The following is a 12582-nucleotide window of genomic DNA, read 5'->3' as shown; positions in this document are numbered from 1 at the left end:
CCTCCAAATGCTCGGGCCCAGTAATAATCACTCACCATTTTGGGGCGCCTGGGTGGCTCCGTCGTTAAGCGTCTGCCTTTGGCTCAGGGCGTGATCCTGGCCTTCGGTTCAGGGCGTGATTCTGGCATTCTGGGATCGAGCCCCACATTAGGCTCCTCCGCTATGAGCCTGCTTCTTCCTCTCCCACTCCCCCTGCTTGTGTTCCCTCTCTCGCTGGCTGTCTCTCTCTGTCAAAATAAATAAATAATCACTCACCATTTTATATTACACTACCCAGTTCTTCCAAATTACTCCTAATCCTTCAATTCTTAGAGTTAACTGCCAGCAGTTCTCCATAGCTCTCTAGGTTCCCCAACATGTATGCCATTGCTAGGCCCTATGCCACCACTGCCTCTAAAAGCTTACATAGCTTACCCAAACTTACCCTTACCTGGAAGCAATTCTGCATAAGACCTATGCCACCTGTTTCTTTCTTCTAAAAGAAGAAATCTCGCTTCTGTACATCCGATTGGCAAAGGTTAGGGCACATGCCTGCATTCTAGCTGCACAGAAGGCTAGGAAATTGAGTTACGCCCTAAGCATGTGCAATTCATAGCTCGGCAGCTTCTTCCTAATAAATGAAGTCTTAGCCATATTAGTCCACTAATTCATCAATGTGATAATCATCTACAATTCCTTTTACATAACTTCCCAAACTTTCTGTTTCCACTATTTTTCTCATGCATTATGATTCATCCACAGAAAGTTATTAAATATAGCAAACAAAAGAATTCTATCAATAAGAAGTAAATTATAAGAATAACCATAAAAAGAAATAAAATCATAAAGGGGAAATTTCTTCATTGACATTAAAAGCTCAACTATATAGTTTGAATAGTAGATCCAGCAGAAATGATGAATAGATTAATGAACTAGAAATTGAAACTAATGACCAAATGGTATACAAAAATTATAAAGAACAGGAACATTCAGAAACACACCAGAACATCTAAATAAACAGTGAACGCATAAAACAATATCATTAGTAATTACTAATTTTGAGATGCAGAAACAAAATGGAACTAAAATAATAGACAACAGTAATATAAGAAATGGGATATTGTGATCAGGGTCAAATCATGCTAGATTTAGTTATTATGAGAAAAGATTTAAAACGTTCAATGAAGTCATAATTCATGCAAAGGCTGAATGACTGTAAAATCACTGTCTGAGTTCATGGCCAAAGCTACACAATAACCATTGGCAAAGAAGGATATAAAATTCCAGGATATAAAAAGAACCAAGAAATATGATCAAGTATTGTTAGCATTATATGTTAATGTATTATATAACATATGACTATATTGGCAAATTGCAATTATACTGTAATTAAAATTTTAGTAGTCAGAAGTTAAAGTATTGATATTATCGTGCTTTACTGTCACTTGCTAAATTTTTCTTCAATCACTGGACTGCACAGTCAGGCCCCCAAAATGCCCTCTTTCATCTCTTAACTTAGAAGGGCCCCATTTGTTTCTCACCATTTCTCCTTTTCTTCATAGACTTCATTATATTCGAATCAATGAAGATTTATCATGATGTAATACATACCTTTAGAGTTTTTCTTCCTTGTGAAAGTTTAATACAGCAAAGTAAACATTCTACTTTTAAATTGTCTTGACCAGATGGGAGGGATTCTCAAACAGGACTTGTTCCTTAAAGGCCCTAAGTTAAGGAGACCCAGGTAGCTCAGATGGCTAAACCACTGACTCTTGATCTTATGGAGGTCTTGATCTCAGGGCCTTGAGTTCAAGCCCTGCATTGGGTTCCATGCTGGACAAATAGTTATAAACTTCTGTTGGGAATGAAAATGTGAGATGTTCTTACTGTTAGCTATCTAGCTAAAGAATTCTCAATATTTATATTATCTTTTTATATTTAATTTTTATTAATTCTTAATATTACATAAAATAAAATAGCCATTTTCACAAACTATTTATTGAAACATTTTCCCCAGAAATAATGAAAATCCATTCATATTTCAACAAATTGATAGTATTTTAATATATAAAGCACATAAGGAGATTTTCATTTATTCTCAATAGCTGGAATTATTATTTTTGTTTAGAATAACTTTTCAGATAGTCACAGTGAACCTGGATGATGTGACTTGTTCATATCACTAATAGTCTTACACTGATTAGATATGATGGTAGACAATACAATCTCATGATTGTTTATTAAACTTGGATTTAAGAGTGCCACAAATGATGGGGAAATAGACACCTGGCTATTTGGCTTAATAAAGGCAAAGGATAAAGGAAAATCAATCAGCAAAGTGTTGAATTCAAGGTTGAAATCAAGTTTCATTACATCCTATGTTGATTTCATTTAGATTTGTTAAGTATGCATATTAAGACCTTAAGGGAAACTACAATAATGATACAAATGTCATATTTAAATTAATTTTTTTTATTTTGAAATGATTGTAAATTCAAATGCACTTCTAAGAAATTATACAGAGAGATCTCCTGTACCCTTTACCCAGTTCCTCCCAGTGGAGACACCTTACAAATAATCCTACAATGTAACAACCAGAACATTGACACAAATACAGTGAAGATAAAACATTTCCATCCCCACCAGGATCCCTGATGTTCTTTCACACAGGCACACCTGCTCTCCTCACATCCCCCACCCCTATCCCCCACGCCCATCCCCCACCCCCAAGTACCATCTCTGGCACTGACTGGTTCTCATGTCTATGTGTTCTCATTTAAAGAATATTATATAAGGACACCTAGGTGGCTCAGTCAGTTAAGTGTCTGCCTTCGGGTCAGGTCATGATCTCGGGGTCCTGGGGTCCCAGGGTTCTGGGATCCCGGGTTCCTGGGGTGCTAGGGTCCTGGGATGGAGCCCTGTCCATGGCTCCCTGATCAGCGGGGAAACTGCTTCTCCTTCTGCCCTTTCCCCGACTCATTCTTTCTCTGTAATCATACAGTATACAGCCCTTTGAGGTGAACTGTTTTTTCAGTCACTGTAATTGTTTCAAACTGAGATTTTTATTTGCATTTTCTTTTAATGACCAGTGATGTCGAGCATTTTTCGTGTGCTTATCAGTTATTTAAATATCTTTTTTGGAGAAATGTCTATTCAACTACTTGGCCCATTTTTGAAATTGGGTTTTCTTTCAGTTGTGGAGTTGTGGGAATTATTTATATAGTCTAGGCATTAAACCCTTAGTCAGATATATAATTAATGAATATTTTCTCCAATTCTGCAGGTTGTCCTTTCCCTCTCTTGACAGTACCATCTGACGCACTAACCTGAAAAGCAGATCTGCACTCCTTTCTGGAGGTGCCAGGGGACAATCCGTTGCCTTACTCAACTGGGTCAGAATTCAGTTCCTTGTGGTTGTAAGACCAAGGTTTACTTGCTGGCTGGAAGCTTAAAATGGTTTCCAGCATTTAAGGACCACCACATTCCTTGGTTTGTAGACCCCCTTCCTCCATCTTGAAAGTCAGCAGTGACAGGTTGAATCCTTCTCATGTCCATCTCTCTGGCCTACTGTTTTGCCACCCTTTTCTACTTTTAAGCACTTTTGTGATTAGATTGGGCCTTCCAAGATAATTCAGGTAATCCCCTCATCTCAAAATTTTTACCCTTAATTCCGTTTGCAAAATCCCTTTTGCCATGAAAGGCAACATAGTCTCAAGTACTAGGGATTAGAACACGGACATTTGGGGATACCGTTATTCTGCCTATCACAACGTCTATTCAGTGTCTGTTTTCATTCAGTTTAAGATCTTCCCAGTTCTTGGCATGACAAGTGATTTTCAGTCGATTCCCGGACATTTTGGGTATTATGCTATGGGACTTTAGATCTTGTTTAAACCTTCTGTCTTAGTTGGTTCCCTCAAACATCTAACACTGCTCTGACAGCGGCAGGGCAAACCTCCTCGTTACTATCGGGTTGCAATGGAATTCCAGGTTCCTCATTCAGTCCCTCTTGATACCCAAGGTGTAGGCTCCCTACTGTGCAAGAGAGGGAGTCCTGGCTCCCCACTAGGCTTCCACTGGTTCTTCCCTGGACTGAAGGAGTAGGAGAGCCTCCTCACTGCTCCGCATGTGAGCTCCAAGAACAGGGTGTGCAGCCCTTCCAGCAAAGCAATGATGAAAATCTTTTCTCACCAGTAGGCTTCTTCTGATGCCACCGCAGTGGGGAGGGTTATAGACACTCCATTACTGCCAAGTGGGGGTGGAAGTGCGGGCTCCCCTGTAGGGCCTCTACTGACAGGGTATGGGAAAAGCCTTTTTAAAGCCTGGAGCAATGACAGTCTCAGCCTCTCACCCCTGCTTTCTCTGAGATACCTTGTGGGGGGCGGCAGCAAGCCAGAGTGGAGGGGAGCACCTTGCCGCAGCCCGGCAAGGGTGGGATTCTAGGCTCCCCACTCTGTCTTTGCTGCTTGCGGGTGGGATGAGACTACAGTTTTTTTGATTTCCATTTTCCAGCAAGTGAAAATCTCTAAAACGGAATGTGTAACCTCACTGAATACAGAGGGTTAACTCAAAAATCATAAAGCCTTAGGCTGAACATACAATTTTTAAAATATACAGCTTTTAGAAAAAAGAGGCAAGCTTAGGTCCAGGAACTTGTCAAAGTATCGTCACTTCCTACAGGGGAAGTGCTCTCAGTCTCCTATGCATCTATCTTTCTTTTGACGGATTATGCAGCCCACATACCGACTGTTTGACCCTTAGGGACCCTGTGGTCTCTTAACTATCTTCACAGCTCTGTGGGACAAGCGCCCTAGCTGGTTGTTATGGTAATTGCACATCTCTGGCTTCCTGAGTTTCAGTATTTCCACCAGGCATCTGGTGCTTGGAGTCCTGGCATTCCCATTGCCATTTACAAGCCAAACTCTGTGACCGCCTCTCCAGCGGAGAGCCCTGGCTTGCTCACAGAGCTACCCCCGAAACTTCTCAGTAATTCTAGCGCCCTTCTCACCAGCACGCTTCTGACAGCCTTGCTGAAGGCATTGGTTATCTTGGTGGGAAATGCCTGGGGTCATGTGGGAGCTTCTGGGGTATTGGTTGTGCATTATTTCTGTGTCTGTTTTACTTCAGTAAAAACACAAACTCCGTTTGCCTTGATTGCGGTATCTGTTTAGCAAAAGGAATAAAAGCCAGCATTTAACACAGAGGTTGCTGTATGTTAAGGCTTTTTCTCAGCATATGGCAACATATTAAACTCTGACATTCTCAGGTCACAGCATGAGAAACTGACACAGGGATCTCAAGCAACTCACTTGAAATCACAGGGTAAGTGACTGAGCCTGCCCGAGAACCCCGGGGGTCTGGCCGCAGAGTCTGGGTTTGAAATGTTCCATCTCTGCATGAGAAAAATAGGAGCTTTGAAGGCAATTCTTCCATACAATAAATCCACGGCTGAAGATGGTAAGGAAGTTGGGAAAGAAGTCCTGCCTGGACTGTAGCCGACCTACTTTCCTTCAAGTCACGACTCCAAAAAGTGAGGTTTTTTTCTTTGTTTTGTTTTAAAGTAAGTTTGACTCCGTGCTAATGATGCTTATGAATGGGTTCTTAGGCTCTCATGTAGACCGCCGTAAACACGGCAGCCTACGTTCTATCGGTAGCTAGAAGTGTGCCTTCTTCCTTTTATCTGCTGCAGGATCTTCCACTATGTGGATGTTTCAGAAGTAAATTTGAAAATCGATGGTCATTTGGAAGTGTTCAGATCGGCGCTGGCCTCACAATTCTGCAGCGAGTGCTAGAGCCTGTGTCAGCACAGTGGGTGTCTCCAGGGTCCCCACCAGAAGCGGACCGAGCAAGAGGCTGGGCTCCAGGAGGTCCCCTGCTCTGTCCCCTCCCAGCAAGCCATCAGAGGAAGGTCCTTGCAGGCGGAGGACGCAGTGCGACTTGGCCAGTTGCCACGCGTCTGAATGATGTCCAACAGTAAGAGACATGAACAGCAAATGCACTTTGCAGTCGAAAAGGTGACCTTTGGAAGAGGCTACTTATGCTAATGAGGCTGGTGGCTCGCACGTAGTCGTGGCCGAGTGGTTAAGGCGATGGACTAGAAATCCATTGGGGTCTCCCCGCGCAGGTTCGAATCCTGCCGACTACGGCGGCTCCCCTCTTTGGGGAGACCACCTCTTGTCTCACAAGCGCTGAGACAGGCTGCTCTTGCCTCCCACCAAGGAACTGGACCCTTCCCCAACTTTGCTCTTTAGAGGCCCACGCAACATTCCGCAGGCTTCCCAGATAGCCAGACATCCGCGCTGTTTTCCGACCAGTTTTTTTCAGAAGCAATTCCACCACAGTCCCCAAAGGGTTTCTTTTCCTCAAAGAACAGCCCAGGCTTTGAGATGCTTTCGTGTTTGCGGCGCTCACAGCCTTGCTCTCCAGGCAGCCTTTCCGGAAGGAAATGTGGATGGCAGCATTTGCACTGATGGAAGCTGGGTTAATTTGTTGACATTCCCTCCAGGGAGGATGCAATGAAAATCACTGAAGCCTGGAAGCAATAAAGGCCGTAACCATAGATAGATATGCATGTTGTACTTTTTCTTGCTCCTTACTTACTGGGTACCCAGAAATGCTCCAACAGGCAACCGTCCTCCAGGGGGTGGGCCCTTCCTGGTGAGCCAGAAATCAAAAGGAGAAAAACAGAAATTTGAACGCTAGATCTTCAGATTCAAAGCCTGCCCCTCTATGGACAGAGTGGTCCATGATGTGAGGGACTATAGGGGTCTTTCCCAAGTCTTGGTAATTCCTAATTCCATCCCAGGCCTTGGGGAGCTGAGCTTTCCTTGCTGATATAATGTTGATTATATCATCATTGTTGACGATAGGGAAGTGAAAGTGGCGGGGACAAAGGAGATCCAAGTCGGGCTGGGTTAACTAGGGTGAGACTGATTCGGGGAGTTTATTCCTGGAATTAGTGGTTGCAGGAAGGGGGGTGTTTCACCACCGCGAAGTCAGGAAAAGAGCAATGGCCTGAAGCAGGTGAACGTCTGCGGGGGGAGCACGTTGTCCTTTGAGGAAGGAGCGGTGCCCCGCGGATAGGAGGACACAAAGATCAAGAGTCCGATTAATGCCTTTTCGACCTGTGGTTGCAGGTCAGGAAGTCCTGGGCCCAGGTCACCAGTTCCCTGTTGGTCTCTTATCTGATTTCAGAGAAAAAGAGGTCGAAGCTCCTTCCGTGGGCTGTTTCAGTCGGCGAGGACCACCTCCCTCAAATCCAAATCCTGGACCTTTCCCTTGCGTCCCCGCACCCCCACTCTGTCCCCAGTGTTCCCTCGGTCCGCGCGCTCGCAGGTCCCGCCGGCGCCTGTCCTTCGGTCCCCTCTCCTCTCGGATCCCGCCTCCTTTCCCCGCGCTGGCCCGGCGTCGCCCCACCGCCACCTGCTCCTCCCTGTCCCTTCCGTGCGCCCGCCGCGCGGGGACTCCCGCTTCTCCGCGTCGGTCCCCAGTGCTCCCCCCCACAGGTGACCCCGACTTCATCCTGCTCCAGAACTGCGAGCACCTGGCGGTGAAGCAAGTCCTGGGCGCGGTCCTGGTCACCTGAGGCTTCTTTTGATTCGTCATGATGCTGGAGCCCCAGAGTCAGGCCGGCAGCGAGATGCAGGTTAAATAAGAGTGGAGAAAATGTTCCCGAATTCTGTGAGGTTTGAACACACCGCAGCGAAAATGAGGCCATCCTGTCGCAGGAGGATGAGAAGACTTGAGAGGCTGGGGCATCCTTTCCCCCGACGACGTCTCGGCTCCGGGAATGTTCGGGAGGGTGAGTCGGAGCAACAATAAGAGAGCCTAGCAGAGGATGGTTTCGATCCATCGACCTCTGGGTTATGGGCCCAGCACGCTTCCGCTGCGCCACTCTGCTCACACGTGGGAAAAGTCACCTCTTCTCCGATTTGATTCTCAGCCTCTTGCCCCGCATCTTACTTGGTTAATACGGCAATAAGATTGTTGCTCTTTCTGTCTTCTCCCTACTCTTCCTTCCTTCCATCCATCTCCTCTAGGCCTTTCACTCTCGTCCCAGCGTCACGGGCCACGTTACTGCCACACGAGCTCTAGCTCGCAGGCCCCACACATACCAATCCTTTCCTTACAAGGTTGCCAAGCATCCCCTTTGGCGTGGGAATAATGATGGCCAGGATGTCAACTTTTCAGACCAAGAATCGGGCAAAGCCTTCTAAACCCATTCACGAGTCGCGTTCTTTCTCACCCAAAGCGCTTTCCTCGGGATTCCTTCTTGGTCCTCCAGCCGATCGCCTTTCTTCGTTGCCCTCCTCCTGAGCTCGCATTCCGATTTATCAGCAGAAGCGGTCCCTGTCTGCTGGACCTTTAGTTACCCCTCGCCACCTCTCCACGCGGGTGACTTTCGCTCTGCCGCTCTCGATTATTGGAGATCCCAGAGTAAACCCCCTACTTCCGAGTCCTCCCTGCGGGGTCCGGAGCCACCTGCGGTTCCCTGCACCCAGGCCTGGAAGCGCCCGCGCTCGGCTCTGCGCTTCCAGACTCCTGGTCGTCGGGCGGGTTCGCTCGTACCTGCCTCGTTTCATCACTGGGACACCGAGGGGCTCCCGAGTTCACACGGAAGGCCCTAGCGACCCCACAGGCTGCTAAGAAACTGGATATGACAGCTCCCGGAGCAAAGACAGGCGCTTCTCCGAGATGATTTTACCAAAATTTGGGGCAAGTTTCTCCTGATGCAGGCTGGGTTTGTTGCACCTTCAAAACCCTGAAGGTTTCCTCCTTCACCCCGTTTCGATTCCCTTCCGAATTTTGCAGGATTTTCACCTTCTCCGGTAGATTCTGGTAGTTTCTGCTTGTTTCCCTCTTGTCTGCCACAGAAGCCGCAGACCTAGTGTGGACAGCCCAAGACAGAATGCTGCGGGGAAGGGGGGGGGTCATCACTTCTACAGCAGGATTCACTTCCGATATTCTCTTGCAAGCAGTAACAGAGCGCAATGGCCTCCTTCCAGAAGACCATCACTTGGCCTATGCACCTGTGTGCATCAGTCGCCATGACTCCTGAATGCTCCCCCGGGAAACTGAACTGAACTTAAAGCCAAGACCTTAAAAAAGGATTTGTGGAAATTCACCCAGGGACTTTGCCATCGCTACTCAAGTCCATAAAGCTAAGCCCAACTCCTGGCACCTGTTCTTAGCTTGACTGACAGCCATTTTTTGGCTTTTGGTTAAGAGTTCTAATTCAGACGCCTGCTTTTTCTGTTGTCTGTGGTACTAGAGCTGGAAAGCAGGAGAGGAGCTGCAATCTTCTGTTTTACAGCTGGAGAGCCCAGTTTGTCTCCCTTCGCGTTGACAAGTTAAGGCCCTCCAGTTCTCCCTGACGTTGAACTTGGCTCTGCTGCCTCACTCCAGCCTACTTCCTCTTCAGATTTTATTTCCCGCTGCCCTGCTATCCCTCTTGGCAGTGAAGTGAGTTTATCTTCGATTCCGTGATCCTCTGTCTTGGTCTTCATCTTTTCAGGCGCAAAACCTTAGAGTCTTCCCTTGACCCAGGGAAAATCAGGCTTTAAGGGACTGTTTATTTTATATATAACAGAGGAGATGGAAATTCCCTAATTAAATAAGAAGTAGATTGAAAAAAAAAAACAACCCAGGGGCGCCTGGGTAGCGCAGTCGTTAAGCGTCTGCGTTAGGCTCAGGGCGTGGTCCCGGTGTTCTGGGATGGAGTCCCACATCAGGCTCCTCTGCTGGGAGCCTGCTTCTTCCTCTCCCACTCCCCTGCTGTGTTCCCTCTCTCGCTGGCTGTCTCTCCATCACATAACTAAATAAAATCTTTAAAAAAAATAAAAATAAAAAAATAAAAAAAAACCCATAGAGTTAGATCCAGCAAGATAACTCACTGGAACGAAGCAACTGTCTTGAACTTTGGCTCTCTCCCAATGAGGTGAAATAACACATTAAAACATATATTTGAAGCCAAAATTACTTACTCTTTGACATAATTAGTCAAATAGATGACCGCCATGCTGTTATGACAAACTGGCATGTTGCACTTTGTCCCAGAACTGGCAAGACTCCTTAATTTGATCTAATCTCCAGCTTCCTACCTTGTCAACCTCTGATGGCCATCAATGAGCTACACTCCACACCAGGACACACTCTGATAGGCGTGGGGAGACAGACCAAATCAAACAATAAATACTCCACAACTGTGAGAAATGATGGAGAACACAGACATGTATTCACGCTGTCAGATTATGTGTAAAAAGATTTCAAAACTCTAAAGACCTATAGTTCTTGCTTCTTTAAATAAAGCACGGAACATGCTGGAATATTCTGCAGCAGATAATATGAACGAGGCATGTTCTACGTACTGATGAGAATTACATACATAGTGTGTGTAAATCTATGTGTACTTGATGTCACTGCAGACTCACATGCAGTTGTGAGAAATGATAAAGAGAGAGCACCTGACCCCGGTTTCTCCCCGTGGTAACATCCTGGCACGTTACAAGGACACGAGTGGGATGTTGACATTGATACAACCCTCCAGTCTTATTCGGACTCATCGTTGAGTGTGGTGCTGGGCATTTAGCTCTGTGTGGTTTTATCCCATGGGCAGAGTCCCGTATCCACCACCCCAAAAGTGCGGCTTCATCACAGCAAGAATCTCTCCTGTCGCCTTTTAATAACCGCACCCACCTTCTCCCAGCACTCCCTCCCTAACACCGGGAAAGCAGACACTGATTCTTCGTTTCTCTAATTTAGTCATTTCCGGAATGTTGTAGACGTGGAATCAAGCAAAATAAAACATTTTCAGATTGGCTTCTTTTCAGCCTAATTCCCCAGAAAGTCATCCAGGTTCCCACGTGCACCTATCGTCCATCCCTTTGTGTTGCTGAGGAGCTCTGCGTAGTGTAGATATGTCACAGCTGTCCAGCCATTCACTCGAGATATTGTTTCCAGTTCAGGGCTATTCTGGGTAAAGACACTGGGGAAAATTACATATTCATCTTTGTGGGAACATAAGTTTCTATGTCTTTGGAATAAATACCCAAGAGTGGTGTTTATTACTGGATTATCTGATAGTCTCCTGTTTAGTTTGGTAAGAAACTGCCAAACCGTTTTTCTGACTCACCATTTTACATTCCCACCATCCGTGTATGAGTGATTTGAGTTTCCCCACATCCTCTTGGGAATTGAATGCTGTACTTTTAGCCCTTCCGATACATGTAGGGTGATGTCTTGTTGTATTTTTAATTTCTATTTCCCTAATGGCTGATGACATTGAACTTTTTTCATGTGCTTATTTGCCATCTGTGTATCATCAAGGGTGAAATGCTGAAATGTCTCTTCATGGCTTTTATCCATTTTCTGACTGAAGTGTTGGCTTTCTTTTTTAATCTGTTCAGTTGTGAGAATTCTGTGCACATGTTTCAGAAACTGACCTTTGTCACGTATGCGATTTACGAATGCTTTTTTCCCCCAATTTGTAGCTTGTTTTTTTCAACTGCTTCATAGTGTCTTTTGCAGAGAAAAAATTTTTAATTTTGAAGGGATCCGATTTATCTCTTTCCCTTTTAAGGACTGGGCTTTTGGTATCAAGTCAAAGGAATCTGCCCGACCCTAGATTGTGAAGATCCACTATGGTATTTTCTAAAAGTTTTATAATTTTACATTTCAGTCTATGATTCGTTTTAATTTTTGTGTACAGAATGAGGTTTAGGTCAATGTGGGTTTTTGTTTTTGTTTTGCTTTGTTGCTGTTTTGTTGTTGTTGTTCCCCCTACGGCTGTCCAATGGCTCCAGCACCATTTGTCGAAAAGACTATTTCTCCTCCATTCAATTTTTTTCCTGCGCTGTTGTGAAAAATCAGTTGGGCGTATTTCTATGGGTCAGTATATATTTTTAAGGGAAAGAAAAAAAACCAAGATGAACACTGTGTATGCGTTTGTACCATTCATTTAAAAGGGTGGCTTAGTGGTTAAGCATCTGCCTTCTGCCAGGTCCTCATCCCAGGGTCCTCCCTCTCGGGGGAGCTCAGGCTCCCTGCTCAGCGCCAAGTCTGCCTCTCCCTGTCCCTCTCTCCCTCCCCTCTGCTCATGCTCTCTTTCAAATAAACTTTAAAAATCTTAAAAAATATATAGAGTGGCCTGAATATTATACACACACATAACTCTGGAAAGTCATACAAAAACTCATCCACTGGGGAGGGAAACCGAAGAGCTAGAGCCCATAGATAGAAAGGACATTTATTTCACTGACTGTATCCCAATATCATTGGAGCTTCATATCATGATTATTATTTTTTAAATAGTTTAAATATTAAAATTCTTAACAGGCAACAAAAATACACTCTATGTCAGTTGATGACAGCTTCATTTTAGACCTTGTTTGCCAGCTACATGGAAGCAAATGATTTTACTGTCTTCGGATAGAACTTATTTCTGCCACATCTTTACTTACTTGCCCCATAAACAGGCTGGCGTTGTGTTAAGCAAGCATGGAATTCCAGATCGGCCTCACACAGGTAGATGAAAGTTATGAGCGGGCTCGGAGATACCAAGGATACGGTTGGTACGCGAGAAAGGAAATCTCTGAAAAGGTAACA

General features: G+C 45.2%; 2 non-coding genes across 2 annotated transcripts; one reads left to right on the top strand and one right to left on the bottom strand.

Moving 5' to 3' along the window:
• The first annotated feature begins 6042 nt into the window (after positions 1-6042).
• On the top strand, positions 6043-6124 carry TRNAS-AGA (transfer RNA serine (anticodon AGA)). Its single transcript has one exon. It is a non-coding gene; the product is annotated as a tRNA-Ser (tRNA).
• Positions 6125-7807: 1683 nt separating this feature from the next.
• On the bottom strand, positions 7808-7879 carry TRNAM-CAU (transfer RNA methionine (anticodon CAU)). Its single transcript has one exon. It is a non-coding gene; the product is annotated as a tRNA-Met (tRNA).
• Positions 7880-12582: the final 4703 nt, after the last annotated feature.

Source organism: Ursus arctos, unplaced genomic scaffold (assembly GCF_023065955.2).
Source record: "Ursus arctos isolate Adak ecotype North America unplaced genomic scaffold, UrsArc2.0 scaffold_31, whole genome shotgun sequence".
Lineage (NCBI taxonomy): Eukaryota > Metazoa > Chordata > Mammalia > Carnivora > Ursidae > Ursus > Ursus arctos.
Note: the sequence above shows the minus strand (reverse complement) of the source record. Positions and strands in the feature narration are given on the sequence as shown.